The sequence below is a fragment of the Nyctereutes procyonoides genome, unplaced genomic scaffold (genome assembly GCF_905146905.1).
Source record: "Nyctereutes procyonoides isolate TBG_1078 unplaced genomic scaffold, NYPRO_anot_genome, whole genome shotgun sequence".
NCBI lineage: Eukaryota > Metazoa > Chordata > Mammalia > Carnivora > Canidae > Nyctereutes > Nyctereutes procyonoides.
The window spans coordinates 15461251-15485141 of record NW_026575140.1 but is presented as its reverse complement, the minus strand read 5'-3'; the positions used below and the strand labels follow the sequence as shown (position 1 = coordinate 15485141).

At 42.5% G+C, this 23891-nt stretch overlaps 1 non-coding gene across 1 annotated transcript; it reads left to right on the top strand.

Moving 5' to 3' along the window:
• The first annotated feature begins 10095 nt into the window (after positions 1 to 10095).
• Positions 10096 to 10204, top strand: LOC129498031 (U6 spliceosomal RNA). The gene has a single exon (XR_008662065.1). It is a non-coding gene; the product is annotated as a U6 spliceosomal RNA (small nuclear RNA).
• The last annotated feature ends 13687 nt before the right edge of the window (positions 10205 to 23891 follow it).

The window sequence follows — 23891 nt, the reverse complement described above, 5'->3', positions numbered from 1 at the left end:
GGGGGAGAAGTAAAGTCCTCTGGGACAGCACAGAGGGCAGGTTACAGGTGGCAGCAGAGAGGGCCCAGCTACACTGAAGATGCTTCACCTGCAGGGTCCAAGAGGAACATGCATCTTCATTCCCAGTGAGCTCACCCAGAAAAAAAGAAAGGAAGGGAAGAAGGGAGGGAGGGTGGGAGAGAGGGAAGGAAGGAAAAAAGAAGTGGGACCCCCCTTCACAGGAAAGTGGGGAGAGATAAAGGACTAGAGACACAAGGGCAGTGGATGGAAGAGATAGGGAGAATTTAAAAAGGAAGAAAATACTTTTAATCTTCTAACTGTAAAATAAGTAGTGCTAAAGTGTGACCTCAGATGCTTAGAGTTGGAAGGTCTCATCCCTGTTCACTTGCTGGAGATTTGGTGCTAAAATGATGACATAGGGAAGCCATTGGCCCTAGGGTTGGTAAGGCTGGATGGTCTAACTCAAACCCAAGATGAAGGACTGTTACTGTTTGGCGGATGTGTAAGCAGCTGACTGACACTAGGTTGCGTAACATCGGACCACTCCTTCCTGGTCATCCTTGTGGATTTCACTTTATTTTTTGAATATGTGCAGCATTAACATCCTTCCAAAAGTCAAAACTATACAAAAAAAAAGGTATGCTTAGGGAAGTTGACTCCCTTCTGCATCTCTTCCCGCCCTGTTCCTCCTATCTGAGCCCTGTAGGTAACCAAGTTCATTGTTTTGGGGCTTATCTTTGTTGTCTTTTTGGAAAAGATTAGTGCATACATGTTTGTTTTCTTTTTGTCTCTTCTAACACATTCTGTATGCGCCTTTTGGATCTTTCCTTTTTTTCACTTAACAATCTCTCCTGGAAGTCACTCTATAATCCGTTCATGGAGATCATTACTATTTCTCTTTACAGCTGCTCAGTAATCCATTGTGTGCATGTACCAAAGTTGATTCTCACCCCATTCTAAAATATCAACAAATTTAATTTGTAAAATAGACTAAAACACATCTGTGGGCTGTGAGTCTATCACCTCTGGCCTGCACGTTCGCATAGAGTCAAAATGTCTCTGAGGAAAGAGAAGATTCCAGGGTTAGGAGGTTAGGGAGGCAGAAGCAGCCAGGTCATAGGCAGGTGTTGAGACTCTTTTCTAGGACTGAGGGAGGACTGCCCATTCCATGAGTGATCTGGACCCCCACTCTACCCCCTCCCAGCACAGGAGAGAGGTGACCGATCCCTGATCCCCGGGGAAAGTAGCTGTGAGGAGGAAGCTCAGAGGGGGCTGAGCTCCAGCTACCAGGACCCTCTGCCTCGCCAGAGCTCTTGCACTCATACTGTGCTTGGAAGCAATAGGACCATACTGATGAGGCCCAGGAGGTTCCTGAATGAATGCTCTGCTCTTGGAAAGACCCTCAGCGCCTTCACAAGTTGGCCCTAGAGTTCCATTGCTGTACTTTCTGCCATCCTAGTGGGATGGGTAATCAGCATAGATTTTTTTCTATGTTGATTCTACAAACAAGTAAATACTTGTTTGTAGCTGAGATGCAAAAGGCTGTTAGGCTACATTTTATTTAGAGAAACAAATGTGATGTTCTTGCACCCTGTATGTTAGAGCTAACTTCAGTGCCCCTTCATATATATAACATCTTAATTGATTCTTCTAGAACTCCCAGAAGATTATTCCCACTTTATAGATTTCAAATTTATAAGATCCAGAGAGACTAAGTTTCTTGCCCAAGACCACACAGCAAATAAGTGACAGAACTAGAATTTGTACCCCATGTCTGATCCGCAAATCCCCAGGCCATTTTCTTCAAAGAGTCGTATTTCTCAAAAGCACTGAACCCACAATAAATTTATGGTGGCAGCAATCAGAGTCTTTCAGAGAGTCGAAAACTACATTTTGGTGTGTTTTTGTTGCTTTGTTCAAAGCTCAGAATGTACAGAGCAATCCAAAGTATTATACGCTTTAGAGTCTATACAAGAAAATCTGTAAATATCCAGGAGTGATTTTGAATAAGCAGATGAAGCAGTGATGAATATTTATTTGGCATATTTTACGAATCTCATAATTCAATTTTACCTCTTGTTTGGAGTGGGGGAAATTCACTCTGAATAGGAGGGCAGCCATGGAAACTCCAAGAGCTATAGGTGAATTAATTAGCTTGCTGCAGAAGTGGTTTTTGCTTTTTCAATACTGTCTGTCTTAAAAGCAAAAGAAAACCTTCAACAATGGGCTTAAAGAAAAAGCTGGTGGTGTTTGGAAGGATGCCAGGGGCGGATGGGGCCCCGGAACAAGGAAGACGTCTGGAACCCAGGCATTTTCTAGGTCTCTCGGGGCAGTGGGGTGCTTTCTCTTTGCTTCTCTCTAAAAATTTGCTTTTTCCCTCCTCCTTTTCTTGGCTTCTCTGTGCATGTAGCAGAAAATGGTTGTATAGTCCCTCTGTGAACCTTCCCTACTCTCCTTTCACAGATAAGAAAGGAAATAAGTCAACAAGTGAAAGCCTCTTACAGTGAATGAGAGCTACTAGGTTGGTAGGAAATGAAGAGTCTTCAATCAAGAGGGGCTCCCCCTGAAAGTTCTAGAAGTGACCTTTCAAGGGTACTGAACGGGCTCTGTAGCAGAAGGAGAGTAAGGGGGTAGTGAGGCTGGTGAAGGTCTGAATTCTCTGGGAAGGTTAATTTGCAGATCACCCCTGGTTGCACACTTCTAAGAGGTAGATACAGGCTTTGAACCCAGGTCTTTGATAAAAACTACCTGTCTATGACTCTAAAACAGGAATGATTTTTATTTTCCTGGCTCCCTCATGGATTTTTGGGAACTTCAAATAAGATGCTAATAATTTGTAGCATTAAAGAGTACTCCCTAATGTGAAAAGTATTGGTACTACCATACCCACCAAATACGATACTACCTACAGACCCTGGATTAGGAGGACACAAGTTAGGGTGAGTTCTCCAAACGTAGGGGCAGATCCTGTCTTTATTAAAATATTGATGTTTCGGTTTTCATAGATACTTGCACTCTTTACAATTTCTAGGAATCACGCAATAGACTACTGTTAGTGTTGGTTACATTTTTGGTATTGCTTTAAATTATGCATCCTAGGTGAGTGCCTCAATCCTCTGACCCTAGTCCTGCCCCTGCAGTGGTTGACCTTATAACACGGTTTCCCAAAGTGTGGGCCATGCACAAGATAATCGTAGGTGGTACATGGCCATGACATTAAATAACACCACTCACTTCATGAGGAAGTTTTTTCTTTTTCCATACCTTCTGGCTAAGTTAAAGAGAAAGTATCAGGTTGGGTGCTAGCAAATATTTAACACCTCTGCAACTAACCCTTGCTAATTTTTTTTTTTTACTATAAGGAATTCGATTTGGGACTCAAATATCCTGGATATTTGAGATATTGAGATACCTGTGCTAGGTATCTTCTGTTTGCCTCTCCTTTTTCTACCCTGCTCTGTGCCCTGAGAGGTTGATCTCCACAGAAACCACTGGAAGACTGTCAACAGGTTCACTTGCCCAGTAGTTTCTGGATTCTGCTAATAATGGGAAATACCAGGAAGTGACTGGAAGCCTGGGGAAGAAGCAAGAGCTCAGATCTTCATTCCCTTAGCTCCTTCCCTTGCCCCATGGGCTCTCCTCCAGATGCCATGCTTTGTGGTGTTTTAAGAACCACTTCTCCTACTCTTTCCCTCCTAGAGCAGTGTTGCCAGAAAAGTGCAGGATGTCCAGTTAAATATGTATTTCCAAAAAACAACCTTGGTACAGATGGGCATAAAATATTGCATGGACATAATTATACTAAGAAAAAATCTATTTGTTGCTTTCTGAAATTCAAATTTAATCGGATATCCTGTGTTTCTGTTTGCTAAATCTATCAAGACTACTCTAGTGGGTCATTGCTCCTGTCATTTGCCAGGTTAATTTCCCTTAATCTTGTTCTGCATCTTTGTTAATAATCTCTCCGTTAAATTCTCTTGATTTCCCCATTTGAAAGTATCATCTGTCTTCTGAGGAGCCCTGGATGCATACTAGTAAGCACTAATAATGGGTAGAATTTTATAGCATTGTTTTATTCCTCATTTTGAGTTGATCTTCTCAAGTGATATTGGTTTTCCTTCCACGGTAGTGAAATATATTTTCCTTTAAAATAAGTATATGTAAGTTTGAAAATAATAGTAGGAGCGCCACATGGCATTTTTTATGGCAAAAATCATGGAGATGATACACAAGCCAACTGGCTTTTGAAAAATTGAAAAACATGGCATCTGAAGTCAGATCAACTCTGGGTCAAATCCCAACACAGGGCTATTGTAAAGATAAAACGAGATAATGAACGCAAAGTACCCAGCAGAGTGTGGGGGCTCTACTTATAGTGGTGTCCTATCTATATATAAATAAGCAAGAGCGGCATTGCCCGCTCAGAGAGGTAAAATGACTCACCCACAGGTGCACAGCAAACTGAGAACATTTTGGGCTACAGTGCAGGAACCTGGCCTCATGCCCCGTGTTTTTCCATGGGGCCATGGGCTGATTAAGTTGTATGCCTAGGAAATGCTGTGTCAGCGGTGGTGCTGCTGATTGCTCTCAGAATGTCTGGCAAGAGTGGTCCGTCCTCATGACTCTGGCTTTTTGGAATGCTCAGATGAAGGCCTTTGAATCTGGCCAAGTTGATATTTCGGAGGGAAATGTTGAATACAAAGTTCTCCTTAGTTTAGTAAACTCAGAGAAAGGAAGGAGTAGCCTCATTTATTACTGTCTGCCTGACTGGATGGATGTATGGATGGATGGATGGGAGGATTGATGGATGAATGGGATGGATGGACGGATGGAAGGATGGATGGATAGATTCAGGGGATGTGAGGCATTAACCTGCCAAATTCCAGTTGTAGTACCCAGCCCTTACATCTTGTGAACACTTCTCACCAGATGCAATTTGAGTCCCTATAGCATCTTCCTGGCTCCTGGAAGATTTGGGCTCAGGAGATTTGGGCTGGCTGGATCTTGGTTAACTTGCTCCCCAAGTGGTGTTCTGCTTTTCACAAAAACTAACCAAGTGCCTGTTATGGCCAAAGCACATCATTAGGCGTGGAGAGAACTCCCCAAAATGAGCTAGAAGGCATGAATGAAAGTGTCCCTTTTCCCTAGCCAACCACAGGGAGAGCAGCTACTGAGCTGCTCACACTGCCGTGGATGGTGCTAGGAACCTCACACAACAGCCTTTCCTTCCATCCTCACAATGGTCCAGAGTAGGCGAAGTTGAGCCTCAGGCAGCCATGGCGCCATGTGCACACCCTAGTACCTTGCCGATCCTCAGGGCTACGCCAGGAAGAAGGTACTATCATTTCTTCAGTTTACAGGTATGGATGCTAAGACTTAACAGTTGTTAGCAACTTGCCCAAATGCACTGCATGCCATGTGCCATGTTCTAGAACCAGGATTAAAACAGCGCTGTGGCCCAAATCCTGGGTTTTATCCCATCAGGTCTTGTGTGGAATGGTATATAGGATTTGCTTACACCGCTGCTAAGAGGCAGAGTGGGATTTGAATCCACACTCTTTTCTTCATACAATCATGTTTCTTAAGAAATTTGGGGGCAGCCTGGGTGGCTCAGTGGTTTAGCGCCACCTTCAGCCCAGGGCCTGATCCCAGAGACCTGGGATGGAGTCCCACGTCAGGCTCCCTGCATGGAGCCTGCTTATCCCTCTGCCTGTGTCTCTGCCTGTGTGTGTGTGTGTGTGTGTGTGTGTGTGTTTGTGTGTGCGTGTGTGTGTGTGTCTCATGAATAAATAAATAAAATCTTAAAAAAAAAGGAATTTGGTGTTGGTGTGATCTTGGAACTTGTATTTCCACTGAATTGAGTTGAAGTACTAGAAGAAGTGCTATGGAACAAGAGAGAGACAGACAGAGAGATAGAGACAGGGAAAGGACAGCCCACAGCTGGATGAGATGGTGGCATGGAGCAGACATCACAGGGGAAGGAACAGTGTAGACAAAGGTTGGAGGTGAGAGGGAACTGTAGGGACACACCTGAAGGATGGTCTAACTTAGTGCTTCTTCTGTGTGCCAATCTCAGCTGGCTCCAATAGCAGAGCTTCTGGTGTGTGTCCGTCTGGGGCCCATTTCTTAAGTGTCTATAGAGCTCTTCCTTCTGATACTGGGTTCTGGATTTCTCATGCAACTTCCATCCCTTTGTCGTCCAGTTTTCATGAGCAAAGGCCTTGCTGGAAGAGCTAAGAATGGGTAGAAGTCTCATGGATAGAGACAAACTTTCCCAGGCCCACTTGGTATCCACCATCCTTGTCTTTTCTGGGTGCGTGATGGTGGGCATGGGTTTCCAGGGCCAGTGCCGACATCTTCCGTGTCTCTAGAAGGGACCGATCCCCACTTGAAGTGTCAGCTTGGTGTATGATGGCTGCATTACCTTTCTTGGAAGGAAACAAGGTTTTGTTTTTGGCTTTTTATTTTGTTTTGCTTTTTGTTTTTGGCAAAATGCCCTGTTCTATCAGGCTTTTTTTTTTTTTTCCCCTGAAGCAAGGAACACCATGACTCTTATATTTACCTTCTTTGATGAAAGGACAAAGCTGAGGGCTTTGCATTTTTCCATCTTCTTTGCTAAGTGGGCCTTTCAAGAAAAGTAAGCAAGTAAGGAACTGACATTTGTACAATTTAAGAAGGGCTTTCGCACTTTTGATCCTTAATATAACTAGTTGATGCTTTTGCTGGCATCTAGTGAGTAATCAGTCCCCATATCCAGTTAGGTAATCCAAGGCTGGAATTAGATGGTGGAGGTCAGGGTTGAGAGTGGAGCAAATGCAAGGCTTTGGGTGCTCAGTTCAGTACATGCTCCATTGCACAGTGTTGTCTCTCTGGTGCTATTTCTCCATCACTGGAATCAGGAAGCTTAGGACGCTGGGTATTGCATCGACAGGGCTTAGAAGGTGTTAGCTATTAATATCTGTAATATCACTGCTGTGGTTGTTGTTATATCCCTTCTCTGCTGTACTGAGGCATTTCTCCCAATAGCAGAGGCTCTGTGCCTTGGGACACAGGATGATAGGATGGGAACTGCAGACTGGGATCTGCATTGCCCTGGGCAATGGTGCTAAATGCATCCCATCTTCAATTATTTTGCTAGGAGATAGGGGAACCACCATACTCATGTTTTACTCTTGAACTGCAGATCACTAAGTCAATTTGGGACATGATGACCAACATTTAAAAAATGAAATGGGGATCCCATCCCAAAAAATGAAATGGGGTGGCTTAGCGGTTTAGCCCCTGCCTTCAGTCCAGGGCCTGATCCTGGAGTCCAGGGATCAAGTCCCACATCAGGCTCCCTGCATGGAGTCTGCTTCTCCCTCTGCCTGTGCCTCTGCCTCTCTCTCTCTCTGTGTCTCTCGTGAATAAATAAATAAAATCTTAAATAAGTAAGTAAATAAATAAATATAAATACAAAATGAAATGAAATAGAAAAAATTGAATAGAAAATGCCATAATGGATTACCCACAGTGTGTAGTTTCACGGAATGTTTACACGTATGTATGTGTATAATGCATTACGGTATAAAATGAATTTTCTACTGTGGGTGGCGTTCAAAAGTTTTAGGGATGCTGTTGTAAGGAATAGAGGCAATGTAGGTAAGGCAAGTGCTAGGCACAGAGGAAGTGATCGAATGATTATTGTTACCAGCAGCTTCTTCGTTGTTATCTCCATCACCAGACAAGCCAGGAAAATTCATGGTTGTCTACCTACATTGAACCAGATAGTTCCTGAATCTCACACTATCAAAGAGCAACTCAAGTGGCTAGGCCAGTGCTCCTTAATCCTGCTGACCATCAGATATGTCCATTCAAAAGGTCAGAGGACTATGGCCGGCACAAATCTTCTGAGTCTGAGAAGCACTGAGCAGAGAACTGACCAAGCTTGCCTTGAAGGAATCAGGGTGCCTTCTGGGCACGCTATGTCAAAAAAACGTTCTTGCCATTTAATACCTGGTGTCCCCTCTTTAGTTAAAAAGGACTGAGCAGCAACTCACATGTTGATTACCACTGAGCAGCTGTGCCCCCGCTCAGATCAGAGTGGCACCTGCTTGGAACAGAACATCTTGTTATTCTGGGTCCCTTTCTCTATGGCAGTTCGAGTGTGATGGTGCATAAGAAACATTGAGCAGATATTTGTTCTAACACCTACCATTAGCTGAACATTAATTTAATTGTGCTGAGCTTTTGCAAAAGAGCCTCCACATAGTTTTCAGAATGACCTTTCTTCAACAATGTCTGATTTTGTCAATATCCTGATTTTAGCACTTTAATGCTTATCTACAGGATGGTCACTGATCTCCTTGGTCAGGCACTCAAAGCCCTTCCTCCTGTGATCCCTACTGACTGCCTTTGCTTCATCTTCTGATCTTCCTGGCTTCACACTGATGCTTTATTTCCCCTATACTTATAGCTCCTTGAATGGGCTTTGCTATTTCATGTCTTCACACTTAATCACATGCCTTCCCCTCTGCTTGAAGCGTCTCTCCCTGTCTCAGTCACCTGCTGAGTTTCTATTCATTTATCAGGACTTCGTTCACCTCTTTTGTGATGCCTTGAAGGTTAATTACTTCTTCCATTGAAAACACATGAACCTGAGGGATATGTTCATTAATATTTGATTAAGATCAATTATAGCCAATTTATTTAGTTGCGTGTCTCTATGAAGGCATGTCCAGGTTGGCATGTACTAATTGTGACATCCACTAAATGATAGCGGAGCCAACCAACTTCTATGAGAGACCTACTAAGTGCCAAATTAGAGCCCCAGGCATGGTAAACTGTATAATGCCCCACCCCAAATATCCATGTCCTCCCCCTAGAACCTTGAATGTTACTTTATGTGACAAAAGGAACTTTGCAGATGTGATTAAGCTAAGGATCTTCATATATAGAGATTATCTTGGATTATCTGTTTGGACCCAAAAGAGTCCTTAAAAAGAGGAAGCAAAAGAAAGACACAAGGCCATGTGAAGGCTGAAGTAAGATGCTACCTGTTGGTTTTGAAGATGGGAGCCACAAGCCAATGAATGTGGTTCTAGAAGCTGGAAAGGTTAATGGAACAGATTCTTCCCAGGAGCTTCTGGTAGGAGCATGGTGCTGCCAACGCTTTGCTTTAAGTCCAGGAATCTGCTTGTGGACTTCTGGCCTCCAGAAGTTCAAGAGAATAAATGTGTGGGTTTTAAAACCATTCCATTGGTGCTAATATGTTACACCAGCAACAGGAATCTAATATACCAGGTAACATGCATGATGGGACAGAACTTACAGATGGGATTTACTGGAGAAAAATAAAGTAGAGCAGTGCTTCCCAGACTTCCCAAGAATCACCAGGGATCTTGTTTCACTGTAGATTCTGATTCACCAGGTCTAAAGAAGGGCCTGAGATTCTGTATTTCATATAAGCTCTGGAGTGAGGACCATGCTGCTTGCCCAAGGACCACACTTTGAGAAGCAACAGACTCGAGCAGTGGGGTGAACACAAAAACTAGATTGAGTGAAGGGAGGGTTTTAGAGAGGTAGCTGTGGGCACAGAGTTTTAGAGAAAAAGATCCACTAGACAGGAATCTATGCAGTGGTGGCCCTGGAATGGATGTATGATGGTACCAGTGATTTCTCAGTGCCCTCTTGGTTGGGAGTCCAGAGGTCACTCTTTATTGTCTCTATCACTTCCAACAGCCCTGATGACAAGGCACTTAATGCTTTTTTTTTTCTTTTACACATGATGATTTAACAGCCTAGAGTATTAAAAGACTGGCTACACCCACATGGAGTGAGACCTAATGAGTCCAAAATAAGTGGGTTTTTTTTTCCCCTACTTCCTTCAACCACCTTTTCTCAATAAGGAATAATATGCATGTGCTATGGGGTTTTGCTGAGAGAGCAGTGATTTTCAATTTTCCTGCAATGTCTGGAGCCTCAGTGGAGATCTTCACATCCCTCAGTGAAATATGCACATGTTACCAGGGATTGAAATTGGACTTGGCAAGACCAAGGCTGAAAGGGAACCAAAGCTTTTACCAGGGCATTCTGGTAGATTAAGTGACAATCCAAGTGCTTGCTTCGGCAGCACATATACTAAAATTGGAGCGATACAGAGAAGATTGGCAAGGCCCCTGTGCAAGGATGACAGTCCAAAAGCTGAGGGGTAGAGAGAATCCTTCCAGGCATGGGTAGAGGACAAGCTTGAGAACATGAGATGGCCCTTAAAGAGCTCCCAAAAGGTCAAATCAGAGAAGCCAAGGGCATTCAACAAGGCCAGGAAGCAGGGGCAGGACTGCAATAGGAAGAGAAGATGCAGATCCAGAACGAGAATGGAAGAGCAGTGGTATCAGGATCCAAACAGGGGCCATGGAGATAGACCACATTTCTTGCCCCTCACCAGGTCTGTGGCTGTGGTGGGTCTACTCATCAGTAGCATGGGAACCTTCATACTGATGCTGTAGGTGGTGGTGAAGGTCACTACTAATCTACAGAAGTCATTCCCAAGCTGTCACGAAAATGACGGATTCCTTCAAGCAGCTGTGCTGTCTGTTGGTCTTTATGCATGTATTATTGGTTTTATAGTCTGACCTAAGAGTTTGCCACAGAGTTCCTGCAAGTTCTTTATTGATGTGATTTTGTCTCCTGTTATTCTATGGCTTAGAACATATAGGGAAATCCTTGAGTTTTTCCTAAATTATTAAAGATCATCAGAGGTTAGGAGACAGGAGAGAGTATATTTGGGGAGGGAAGCTTTTATTTTATGGTGACTGGCTTTTCTTTGGCCGCTGGCTGATATTTATGTTATGCCTGATACAGAAGGGCTTTCCCTGTAAGTTCTCTTGCACCCACCTCCACAATCCATTCTTTGGAGGCTCCTATCCTAGTTCCCAAAGCTATTTTTCTTGCCCAGGCAGCAGATCTCACAGGTTTTAGAGAGTACTAGTGTAAGGAAGGGCAAGAGCATGCAGGCAATAGGCAATAGGCAGCATTGCAGGTTCATTAAGAAGGTAAGTTTTACATGGATTGGGCCCTAGCTTTACTTGGAGAAGTTACTTGATACCCTCTGGGTCTGTTTTTTCATCTGTAAAGTGGGAATGGAAATAGCATCAGCCTACCTTATAGTCTTTGTGATGGTTAAAAAGGAAAATGCTGGAACCATTTAGACCAGGGTTCTGCAAACTTTTTCTGTAAAGGGTCAGAGCATTAATATTTGTAGTTTTTTAGGTCCATAGGTCCCTGTGGCAATGCTCAACACTGTCAATGTAGAGCAAACACAGCCATAGGCAATATGTCAATGAATGGGTGTGCTCTGTTCTTTATTTTTTTTTTTTAATTTATTTATTTACGATAGTCATACAGAGAGAGAGAGAGGCAGAGACACAGGCAGAGGGAGAAGCAGGCTCCATGCACCGGGAGCCTGACGTGGGATTCGATCCCGGGTCTCCAGGATCGCGCCCTGGGCCAAAGGCAGGCGCCAAACCGCTGCGCCACCCAGGGATCCCGGGTGTGCTCTGTTCTAATGAAGCTTTATAAAAACAGACCAGAGTTTGCAGATCTCTGCTTTAGAATAATACAAAGTAAGCCTTAGGGCACCTAGGTGGCTCAATCTGTTGGGTTTCCAACTCTTGGTTTTGGCTCAGATTGTGATCTCAGGGTCCTGAGGTCAAGACCTTCAGCAAGATCTATGCACAGCAGGGAGTCCGCTGGAGATTCTCTCTCTCCCCCCAGGACCCCACCCCTGCCACTCACTCTCTCTCTAAAATAAATAAATAAATATTTTTTTTAAAAAAGGAATATGAAGTAAACCTTCAAAATGGCAGTAGTAATTATGACTCTACACGAATGTTATTAGAAGTATCTCATATTGACCTAACCTTTTTTTTTTTTTTCAGCTGCCAGGTTCTCAAAGATTAGGGTTGATACCATTCATTGATTATCCTCTAGGGAGTAGTTTGTGTGTGTGTGTGTGTGTGTGTGTGTGTGTGTGTGTGTGTAAGTGCTGGTAGGGCAGGGGTGGATTCTATCCTTTAGGCTTTAAATCTGACAACAGAATTCTATAATCCAAGTGTTTTGGGTATCACTTTTTAAATATGTCAGTCCCTTAATAATTTAATTTTTATTGATCAAATCTTATAATAAGTGAGGATAATTTGAGAAATAAATAATAGATAGCCTGGCTCATTTCTCAATAACATAGTCAAGAGTCAAGATTCAACTGAAGAGCAAAAGAAGAGAAATTTTATAATTGTTTAATTTTAAACAATTATCTGCAAAATGTGAGTAGACCAAGATAATCTAATTGTTTATATTCAGCTATCCCTGAGGTCTGAGCACTTACAGCCAAGAGAATTTATCTGATGACTTCAGTCCAAAAAACGCAACTTTAACCTAACCCTCCCACCCTCCGCCACTAACAGAGCATAAGCGTTAATTTAACAGTGTTGCATGCCCTACAAACATCAGTGGCCTTATGTTCCAAATGAAAAAGTTCATCAGTGAGCTATCTCCTGATGTGTTATTGGCTAGAGGTCAAAATTAATTAATTTTGTCAGATTGCCTTGAGTAGAGATCGAAAAGGATAGAATTCTTTGGCAGACAATTTCCGCTCTGTCATCTGCTTAGTGTTTGAGGTTTTTGTTGTTTTGTTTGTTTGTTCAATGTCTCTCCTGTGGGTCCTCCAGACTTCATATTGCCTAGAGTTCTCAGGACACAAGACTGAATAGTATTCTATTTCCCCAGTACCTCCATAGGATCATCCATAAGGTCTGTAAGTTTGCTGTCCAGAGAGGAAAAGCAATACTGGTATCTATGACAGGAATGTCAGAACAAGTGATAGAAGAAAGTCACTGGAGTACAGGTTCTGCAGTAGTGATCCTCACTTAAATAGCCTTGTATTCTTAGGCAAGCATCAGACATCACAAATCTCTTTGCTCACGCTGAACAACAGAGCAAACTGTTCCAGTCTTGCACATTGGATCATAAGAACAATTGAACAAGCAGTGTGACATGGGAACCCTCTGTAAATACACATTATTGTTCATTCTGTTCATTGCTTGGGTCCTTTTAGACCCAAACACTTCCAGTAGGAGTGGGTAGAAGGGAAAGCCATAGGGAAAGAGTTGCCTGATCAGTGAAGGTTTTCAATATCTGTGGATCCCACAGAAGGACCCACTTGTGGTTTTATATTAAAAATATGTGGCATGCGAAGCAAAATGTCTTCTCTATGCAAAGGTTCAGACTCATTTTTAGGTACAATATTTTTTTTCTCAAGTGATTACCTCTATCTGGTCATAATGGAAACTCATATCTTCGGCTCAGGGCATTCGTGATTATTAAGTAGCCTTGACATTTTGCAAGATTGCAAAATATTTTTTTTCCCATCTTGGTGAATTAGTCTTTGGGGATGGTCTTGTGATAAATCTATATCAACATTGTTTAAGACAGGGGAGTGGCAAGAACCTCAAAGCCCACAGAGGCCTCACAGCTTCAGCCCTCTGAGGCATGTGCTTCCCCCCGTGGCTACACATATCCACTGTCAAAGTGGCAGGAGGAGTACCAGGAGCCACTGTCTATCTTGGACCATGATTTTTCTTTTCAGAAATTCAAAAGAACTTTCAGATTCTTTTCCCAGTCTCAGTCTGTTATTCTAGACTCTTTTCCAGGTTGATTTTCTCCTAGGGGCTCTGTGGTTCTCCTGGCAACTTGTGTGCAGTGGGGGTCCTGCACCAGGTTCTGACACGCCAGCATGTTGCTGGACCCCATTCATTACTGGCTAGTTTCAATTCACTGTCCTGAGACATGGCTCTGCTGCAGGAGAATTAGTTGGTGAAAATAGATGCCCAAGAAGATGCATAGCCATATGTATCTTCCATACATTCAGAAGACCTTTTCAACTTCTCTGAATGTTTTATACATGACCAATATGTAATGTGGGTATGTGAAGATAATATATTGGGATGTAGAGGGATGATATGGGGTGCAGGGAATGGAGTAGGAGAAAGAACAAAAAAGAAGACAGTCTCAAAGTCGCCCATAGACTATGACAGTGTTGCCTGGTCAGCTGAGCCAATGCTTGCCAAAGATGCAGCCAGGATCACCATTCTCTGATTCCCGCCCCCACCCCCACACACCCAGCTGAATGCTGTCATTCAAACTCTTGATTTCAGAATTTGAATTTTTTACCTTTTTCTCTACTGGGGATTAGGTTGTTTTTTTGTTTTTTAAATTCTCTCCTCCTACTCAAACATCCCAGGTCCTTATATTTTATAGTCCTTCAAAGTTTTTGTGTTAAAAGGTAGCATGATCTTAACCCTCTTCCTGAGAAGACAATTTCAAACACCTTGGTGAATAACTATCTAAATAGAGAGGTATGGATAAAATCATTTGACAAAAATGAAATAATATATACTTTTCTATAATTTATGGTAATTTATTTAAACAGTTCACAAGTTGTTTGGGTGCCTAGGTTGTCCTAATTTTTTCCTAATGTATACAAACATAGAGCCAGACTAATTAGCTGGAGTAAATTAGACATTTTTTAAGAAGAAAGCATAAGATGTTAGAATTCCATTTAGAATTGTTAACAATGTGTAAATGGTCAAAACTAAAGGTGCATAAATGGTTACAAAATTGTCCCATTGTGAAATGAATTACCAATATCAAAATACAATAAAAATAAAAACTGGAATACCTGAGAAATTTTTGACCTGATCATTGGTATGATTTCACTGTGGTGCTGACCTAATTCATTGTGGCAAAATGACTTGACCACCTAGTTTTCAACAAAATTAATCCATTCATGCATTCAAGATATATTTACTGAGTCCTGGCAGAAAATAAAATCTAATAAAATGTTTTCCACACTTTTCTTCCACAGAGCTTATGTTCTAGTGGGAGAGAAAGGAAAAAAATACAAGTAAAAAAATATACAAAAATATCGTATTAAAAGTGGAATGCAGAACATTGAAATTTGGGTATATAATAGAGTGTGGCACCAGGGTAGGACTCTCCTGAAAGGACAAGTATGCCAAGAACTGATGATAAAACTGGCACCAGGCATGCAAAGACCAGAGCAAGACCATCCCAAGTAGAGGGGACAGCTGGTGCAAAACCTCTATTGTAGGGATGACCCTCTTATGCTTCAAAGAGAGAAGGAAGAATGTACTGAAGGAAGCTAAGTGGCCCAGGGTAAGAGGGGATCAGAGGCAGGAAGAGTCCAGAATGTGCCAATTTGTCAGCCAGGAGACAAGCTTGAACTTCATTATAGGTAAGTTGGAAGGTACAAGAAGGTTTTAAGACAAGAAGTGACATGATTTTGCTCAGGTTTTTGAAAGATCACTGTGGATGTTGGGTGAAGAAAGCAAGGGTGAGAATAGGTGTAAAGAGAGGGCCAGTTAGGAGGCTGTTGTGGTTCCAGGTGGGAGGTGATGGTGGCTAAAACCAGATGTAACAGGGGAAATGCAGAGAACTGGATGGATTTGGAGTATGACTTGGACACAGAATGAACAAGACTTGCTGGTGGAAACCAAGTGAAGGACGTAGGGGAAAAACCTAGAATCAAAGATAATGCCAATGGAACTGCTGAGAAGAGTTATTTTGTCTGATAATCATTTTTGGGAAAAAAATAGCTTGTTTGCACATCTATTATAATATGAAGCATAGTGTGGATTTTTTTCCCTTTAAGAATAATAGTGCCTTCCATTTATTGAGTACTTACCCTGTGCTGCTCATTCTTTTCCTTACCGTATATGTAAGGGGGATACACACTCGCCTTACTCACTAGGTTGCAAAATGACCTATGTGTTTCATATGGCCTTTGCCCCTCTGGGGATTGCATTGCCAAGGAAACAGACTGTTGAGCATAGGCACCAAAGCCAAATCCTATTAAATGTGCAATAATTCAAACAAAACATACAAAGCCAACCAGCCCTTGGGTTTGGAATATTGGCTTCCAAATGTCCCCCTCTTAATGCCTAGCTAGATACCTAATAAGGTTCAACGTTTAGATGCCTGTCTAATTCTGCCCAGAGTTCTGGACTTGTACATTCCTGCCCCCAAATCCCTGCTCTGAATGTCAGAGTTTTTAATTAATCTCCCCAAATGGTATTTTAGCATAATGAGCTCTCTGCATGCTGCTAGCTTCAAACAGTAGACAAAAAGCGATTCTTTTCTTTTCCTCAGATTTTTTCCTCTGTAAAACATTAAGCAAAAGTGATTAGATACCTGTACATGCTCAAATATGGCTGGAGAAGGTCCAGAATTAGAGATTTCAGAAGTACAAGTTGTTTAGAGAGCAACTAGCTCAAATCTGCCTTATACATGAGAAACTTGAGGTTCAGACAGGTTGATTAATGTCTCCAAGGTCACACAGCATATTAATAGGCAGTGCCAGGGCCAATGCCCATGTCCCTGGCTGGTGACCCAAAATTATCTCTAGGTGTTTCAAGGTTGTTCCTCTCAAACCCCTCCTCCAAAAGTCAAGTGCTGACTGCTTCTTCCTTTCCCACTCTCTTCCACCTCCATCCTCTATGGTCCAGTCTGATCCCCTTGCTCCTCCCTCTCCCTCCTCCCTCTGCCCCCTCCTCAAAAGCAGCATCTCACTCCAGGTCCTACCTCTGATCTTATCATCATTCCCACCAGCATTTCTCAGGCTCATCTATCTCCATACAAGATCAATGTGTTTACACACTAAATATGTTTTGCACAAATGTTTTTTTTTTTTTAACCCAGCACCTGTGGGTTTTGCTATAAGACTCTCCTCACTTGACCATGTCATTTCATTAAAAAAAAAAAAAAAAAAGGTCCAGTGAAATGAGAAAAAAGCGTGATTGGAATCCGTTTACCATATTTAAATGAATTATTTTTATTTAGGAAAATTTATTGCTAAGCTTTTTGGATGTGGAAGGTAAGTCCTGGTGGTCATGAGATACAGGGAGTCTAATAAATGAGTGCTGCTTTGGTAGTGTAAGTGAAGAGAGGAGAGAAAGCAAGGGCCAGAGTGCTGAGGAATGCCATGTCAACCTGGAACCTGATGTGGCAGTAATGGACAGGGCCTTTTTTTTTTAAGCTTTTAATTTATTTATTCATGAGAGACACAGAGAGAGGCAGAGACACAGGCAGAGGGAGAAGCAGGCTCTATGCAGGGACCCTGACGTGGGACTCGATCCCGGGTCTCCAGGATCATGCCCTGGGCCAAAGGCAGGCGCTAAACCACTGAGCCATCCAGGCATCCCAACAGGACCTTTTTTAAGAACATGAAAACACGATATTCAAATTTAAGTTCTGCTCTGTTAGTTACAATCTACTTACCTGGCTGATGCTGCTCTGTCTCTAATTAAATAAAGACATTCATGGGGCAGCCCGGGTGGCTCAGCAGTTTAGCGCTGCCTTCAGCCCAGGGCCTGATCCTGGAGACCCGGGATCCAGTCCCACGTCGGGCTCCCTGCATGGAGCCTGCTTCTCCCTCTGCCCGTGTCCCTGCCTCTCTGTGTGTGTCTGTCATGAATAAATAAATAAAATATTTAAAAAAAAAATAAAGGCACTCAGAAGTTTTTCTAAAAGGTATCTTGAGGAAAAACATGGAGAGGCGGCATGGGACCAGATTTGGGCTGACACTGGGGTAGAGGGGGGAGAAAGGAGAGACCTCAAGATACAGAACACAAAACGCAGACGGGAGGCTCAGCGGTTTAGCGCCGCCTTCAGCCCAGGGCATGATCCTGGAGACCCAGGATCGAGTCCCACGTCAGGGTCCCTGCATGGAGCCTGCTTCTCCCTCTGCCTGTGTCTCTTCCTCTCTCTGCGTCTCTCATGAATAAATAAAATCTTAAAAAAAAATTTAAAAAAATACAGAACACAGAACTAAGATTCGCTGAAGGTGGAAATTGAACCAGAGGTGATTCGTGGAAACGTAAGCCCTTAAGGGTTTGAATAAACCCTTGAATAAATCTCGGAACATTGGACCTTGAGCTTTGCATTGGAATTACACTGGGGATTTAAGTCAAGTTTATCTAGATCAGCAGGGGCATGGGGGCCCAAACATGTGTCATGCATTGGAGATAGGATGAAGAGATCTAATTCTTGCCCTCTAGTGCTCATAGGAAAGTATATGGAGAGCTAGGTGTGGAAAACAACCAAGTTACTGCCTGCAGATAGGAGCCCCTCCCTGATTCATTTGTGGTAAGGCACTTTATACCCTTTATGCTGTGAATAGGGTTGACTTACAATGCTGAGCTATTTTTTTAATTTTAATTTTTATTTTTTATTTTTTTTTTTTAGGTTGATATTTGTCAAGTACTCTATTTGGAAGAGACTGGATTTTTTCTCAGCCCACCCAGCTGGCTATTTGATTAGGAATAGCTGTCTTTGCCCATTTAGTTTTCTTTCACTTAATTAATAGCTTTTGGACATCCACTTTTTGCCAACTGCTACACTAAATGGTAGGGTACAATGGTGAACCAAAACTGAGACGTGATCATGCTATTGTAGAACTCAGAGTCTAAAGGAGGAAAGGGGCATCAATCAAGGAATCAGACAAAGAGATGTAATAATGTAGCTGTGATAGGAGTTATGGGGGAGAGGTACAGGGTACCAAGAGAACGGATCACCAGGGAAACTGACCTACTTACAGTGCCCGAAGAGGCTTCCCTGAGAAGCTGAGACTCTTGTACAAGAGTCCTGTGGCATTCATGAATTGAACCAATGATATAGGAGTGGGACAAGCAGGAAGGGGGCACTTGATACAATATACAGCTGGAGTAGGTAGGCAGGAGCAGAATACAAGGCTTATATGCTCCATTAGTCTTTCTCATAAAAACAATGGGAAGTCATCAAGGTGTCTCAAAGAAAGTATGATCATATTTAAATGCTTAAAAACAACTCTGGCCATAGGGGAAAATGGTACAGAGCAGTGTTCACCAGAGAGATGTTTCATGGAAGTCCACAATGCCTTAAATTAAATTGATGTCTGTAGAGATATGAAAAACTAGCTTTGACAGACATTCAGAAGGTAAATTCAGTGGAATTTGGTGGCAGTTTGGATATAGGAGTATCCTAGTTTGAGTTTACTAGAAAGTCTAAGACAAAGACTCAAGTACTTTATTGGAATACATAGGACTCATTGGTAGAGGAGTGGGGAAATGAGACAAGAAAAAAGAAGGCAGCCACTAAAAAGTGAGGTATTAAGCCAATTACCATAGAGGATGACTGGAACTTAGTTTATTCTCAGCATCAATGAAGAATTGCACCTCAGAATTATCCCACCCAAGAGGTGAAGTAGCTGGGCTACTGATATACCAAATTCTTCTAGCCATTGACTGAGGATTGATATAGGGGCCATTAATTTTCTGGCACTTCCAACCTGCCTGCTATGGATTTAGAAAAATCTTCAGGCACAGGATGTAACAATTGGCTGTTGGGAGTGATCTGGAGTTCATTGCATTGATGGGGACCTAGGAACATGGGTGACTGTGTCTGCTAGGGAGTAAGGGCAAGGACAGTGTCAAGGGCAACTCAGATTTCCAGGCTATCGAGCTAAGAAGCATTGGAAAGTATTGCATGCCAGACACTGCCATGCCCTGGAAATGTCAACAAGGCAAAGTCACTGCTTTCATGGAACATATAGTCAGTCTAACAACACTGACTAGTTAGCAACCACTAACTAAAATGTATAGTCTAGTTAATGAGAACACCCCAAGGATGTTTCCAGAGTGCAGGCAGACAGGCTCTAGTGCTGTTTGATCCTAATCCCAAGGGAATTACTGAGCAAATAAATCTAACAGTCTGGGCTGTGTGCCAATCCCTGGACAGTCAACAGTAGACTATTTCCATGTTAATCCTAAGGCAGAGGGGAGACTTATTCCTCAAAATTGCGTGTGGGGGTTCAGAACCAGGGGGTATTTGTTTCCTAGAGTTGGTGTAACAAATTGCCATGAACTTGCTGGCCTTTAACAACAGAAATTTATTCTCTCACAGTTCTCAGGGCTGGAAGTCCAAAATCAAGGTGTTGACAGGGTCACACTTCTCCCTGAAGTCTCTAGGGAAGGCACTTTCTTTGTCTCTTCTAGCTTCTGGTGGCTGCTACGTTCCTTGGGTTTGTGGCTATGTTCCTCCAACCCCTGCTTCATCTTCACATGGCCTTCTCCCCTGTGTTTCTGTGTATGTCTCAAACTCCCTCTGCATCCACTGATAAGGCCCACCCTGACAAATGGCCCATATATAAAGCCCACCCATCCAGGATGGTCTCATCTCAAGATCCTTAATCACATCCATAAAGACTATTTCCAAATAAAGTCACATTCACAGGTGCTGTGGATTAGGACCTGGATATATCTTTGGGGGGCCACTATTCACTAAAGGGGGCTAAGTCAGATTGATAAATGTTTATAAGAGGTTAGGAGCCCTGGCAAAACTATCTTCAATTTATCATTTGGTTTAATGTTAGGCCATACCGATTTAAAATCAGAAAAAAAGCTAAGTAACTTCTCAGAATGCTTTATGGGCTCCATGGGATAGAGGAGATTTAGAAGACAAACCCAGGCTAGTGGAAGGAGAAGAAATGAGCCCAGAGAGGAATCTGTTCACAAATTAATAAGGAAACAAATGAATTAAAAAAGTAGAACAAAGTAGCGAGAAAGCTTTGGTTTCACATGAGAAAGAAATGAAAAAAAGAGAAACAGAAGTGCCATTGACAACTGTGATGAAGTATGGAATAAAGGCTTGACAATATAAAATGGAAAATGAGGAAAGTTATAGTCAAGGAAATATCAAACCAAGGCTATACCTATAAAATAAAAATTTATGGACTTGAATATGAGCCCTTTAAAAAGGATCTTTAAATTGCTTCAGGAAATATTTCTTCTTCTTCCAATTGTATCTGGTGGACTCTGACAAGACCGAGACTGCCTAAAGACACATTTCCACCAATTACTAACTAACCTTTAAACTCTGACTTTTTGGGCTTACTCACCATTATGCACATGGCCCAGAGTAGTTCTTGAGCAAGTATTATGTTCTGGTATAATGCAAATTCTTTGGAAAATCTAATCGATTTTGCTCAATTCTTTAAGCAGACCACACAAGTCATAGATTACTGGCCATCAAATTAGACACTGCCTTTGGGTTGGCCATTGATTCCTCGCTTCATTTCAGGCCAGGAGAAAGTTAAACTGAGGGGTGTCATGGTATGCTGATCTGTCCCTTCCTGGGTCATGGCTGGAATAGACACAAAGATACACATGTACTAATCAGATAAGCAAAGCAGTGCAATGAAACAGTGTCCATGCTCTGATGCAGCGTGGGTGGTTGAAGTCATGGGCACCCAGGGATTGACACTTAGAGGCTGAGTGCTGCTCAACAGTGGGAAGGCACAGGGAGAGGTTGAGTGGTGTTGGGAAGGCAATCAGGAATTCTAAATGCAATATACACACAGACTCCATTAGGGACCCACACCACACCACATCTAAGACAACTAGACTGAGTGATGATCACTCCAGTGATTATATCAAAACCTTGTGCTAGTCTCAGATAACAAGCCAACTGGAACCAAGCATAAGACTCAAGTTCTATTTAATCATCTTGTCTGAGGGGTGAAGCAATATTTCCCCATCTCAGTTCTTTAACTGGAAAGCTGGCACCACACACTGAGTTGTTAAACTAGCAAGTATGCCAGCACTTTCATTTATTAATTGGTAGGTTCCATTTTAATTAAAATCATCCTAGCTAATTACTCATTCCACTGTGTGCAACGCCAGCTGAAGAAGCTGGAGGACATGATGAAGGCAAAAATAAACTCTGTTCTCCCTCAAAATTATTAAGTTTATATTGTTTTCCCTTTCATATGTGGGGAATCAAGGGAAACATAAATTTAACCTTTTATTCTTGCCTCTATCCGATGAAATGAGCCTCATCTGGGAGTAAGTGGGAAGTAGCAAAAAAATTATAGGTTCCAAAATTCATACATGTGGGTTTCGATGGGCTCTTTCATTTATGAACCGTGTGACCATGGGGAAAATATTTAACTTCTCTGATCCTCAAAATTTCCTAAGAATGGGAATAAGACTAATACTCACTGCAGATTTGGTATGAGGGTTAAATGAGTAAGCAAAATCAAAGGCCAGTATATAACAAGTGCTTAATCAATGTTAGTGCCCATCATCACCTCCACCATTCCATTCACTCAGGTAGCATCTCCCTATCTAGCAAGGCTCAGCTCAGCCACCATCTCCCTGGGATGGCTTCCCTGAGTCCCAAGTCTGAGTCATGTGTCCCTTCTCTCTGTGTCTGCATGTTTATTCCTATCACAAGACTGTATGTGAATCTTCAATCTACTTGTGGGCTGAACTGGTGCATGTATCCCCTTAATGAGTGATTATAAGATTCAAATAAAAATAGTATTTTTCTAGCATATAGTATAATTTCAAATGGCTACCAAGTTAGTAGGACATGAACACTTACTAAATTGTTTGGATGTGGGACACCTGGGTAGTTCAGCGTTTGGGCGTCTGCCTTTGGCTCACGGTGTGATTCCAGGTGTTGGGATCAAGTACCGCATTAGGCTTCCTGTGAGGAGCCTGCTTCTCCCTCTGTCTATATCTCTGCCTCTCTCTGTGTGTGTATCTAATGAATGAGTAAATAAAGTCTTTTTTAAAAATTTTAAAAATAAAATAAATTGTTTGGATGTAACAATACAACAAACGAAATTATTCTTTTGGCCTACATGTACCGTGAAAAAATTACTGAGATGTCAAGGGTGCTCACTGTGAACCAAGAAAGCTCAGGAATCTCTGGCATAAGGAAATGATGATGTGTGAACCAGAGAAATGATAATACTTAATATTATTATCATATAATCTTGCAGTTATAATGATGCTACAACTACCAGCTAACAGGTAACTGAGCCCTTTCTCCTTCCTAGGCATTATTCTGAGCATTTAGTTGTGCTTTCAGTAAAGGGGCCAGGTGTATTCACTCTTTTAATCCCTTAAACAAACAAAAAGTTTCTTTCTCCCACTTACAAAAGAGGAAACTGAGGCTCGTAGACAATGAGTCGCTTGCTAAAGGTCACCAAACGGGCTGATGCTGGAGCTGGGATTCAAATGTTGGCATGCTGACTCTCAGGATCACGGCTCTTAACCACCTGCTTACCGAGGCTGGCAGGGATGCAAAGAAGGAGACCTAGCTGAGCTGGCTGGATGGCACAGTCTACAGAATTTAGGTATAGACTTTAGGGATGGAGACAGCAAATGTTTTGGGATGTTCGCCTAGCCCACTTTCTTCAGAAATGCTCCTCCTCACAGCCTGCTGACTCTGGGGACTCCGGGTGCATTTGCGGTCCCGAACCCTACCCTTGACCACATCCACCGGTTACTGGGAAGCTGCCAGGTGACCCAAGCTAGGCTAAGTGAAGCTTCCTCCAAGGACCTGGAGACTGACACACTGAGCTTCTGTTGCTTTTCTATGCCCGTATCAATCAACTCAAATGGATGGTTATTCTCACAGTAATGACAGGATGGAACACAGAAGGTTTACAACTTCTTGCTTTTGAGGTAGCTAGCTGAGGTTGCTCCTTCCCCATTGCTGATGTGTTCAGTGGTTTTGCAGACTCCCTGAGAGCCGTACCCTGCCAATAACTTCTTTTATTTGAGCCAGATTTGCTAGACTTCTGTTCCTTTTAACCAAAGGATGTTTAACTGGAACCCTGAACAGAAATGTCCTAAAACACATAAAATATAGAAAATACATCAAAAAAGGGTGTGTGGGGAAGGCAATACCTCCATTGCTAAATATTTATCCCCTTAAATTGGGTTGCCACGAGTTCATTCAGACTGTAGACTTCGGCTGAGCCAACTCCTCTTAGAAACCATGCAGGT